Source organism: Hipposideros armiger, unplaced genomic scaffold (assembly GCF_001890085.2).
Source record: "Hipposideros armiger isolate ML-2016 unplaced genomic scaffold, ASM189008v1 scaffold_603, whole genome shotgun sequence".
NCBI classification, from domain to species: domain Eukaryota; kingdom Metazoa; phylum Chordata; class Mammalia; order Chiroptera; family Hipposideridae; genus Hipposideros; species Hipposideros armiger.
Window position 1 is genome coordinate 1 of NW_017731953.1, and position 821 is coordinate 821.

Consider the following 821-nt stretch of genomic DNA (forward strand, 5'->3'; position numbering starts at 1 on the left):
CATTAGATTTATTGATAGGTTTTTGATGTATTTGTTTTAAAATTATAAAGGTAAATTAAAAAAAATTATTTTATTAATGCTTTTATTAGACTTTTATATTCACTTATTATTTCTAATAGTTGTATATTCCTTCAGATTTTCTACATACACATTCATGTCATCTGAAAACAATGGCAGTTTATTTCTTCTTTTCAATCTTAATATTTTTTGTTTTGTTCTCTTGTCTTATGGCACTGGATAGGGCTTCTAGTCTGATTTTGATTAGAATTGATGACAGAATATCTTTGTGTCTTTCCCATCTCAGAGGAAAGCTGTCACCATTCAGTGTGATGTTTACTATATCTTCTTTGGCACATAATCTTTTCTGAGATTGAGGAAATTCTTTCTTATTCCTAATTTTCTAAGAATCCTGTTGTGAGTGTTTATTATGTTCTCCACATTTTTCCTTTCTCTCCAGCATATCTTTGTCTTTTCTGTACCCTGACATTGAAAAAATTCTGCCCTGCTCTTCAGAGGCATTTTATTTTCTCCAATTCTCATTGCTTCCACAGTTTTCCAATGTCTATGTAAAGATAAAATTTTAAATTTATTTCACTTTCTAGTTATTGCAAGAGGATCATTGGCCTGCTGTAACCAATCCATCCTGCCCAGAGTGAATTCCATCTTAATATTGCAAAACTTTTGTCACTTTGTTTAGTTATTATATATTTTAAGTCCCATATGGGCAATTTTTATTTCTTTACCCATTCAGAGTAGGCTTTGTTCTTTTATTGAAGAATTTTATGACAAATACTTTTATAATACTTATTCTTTGGTAATTT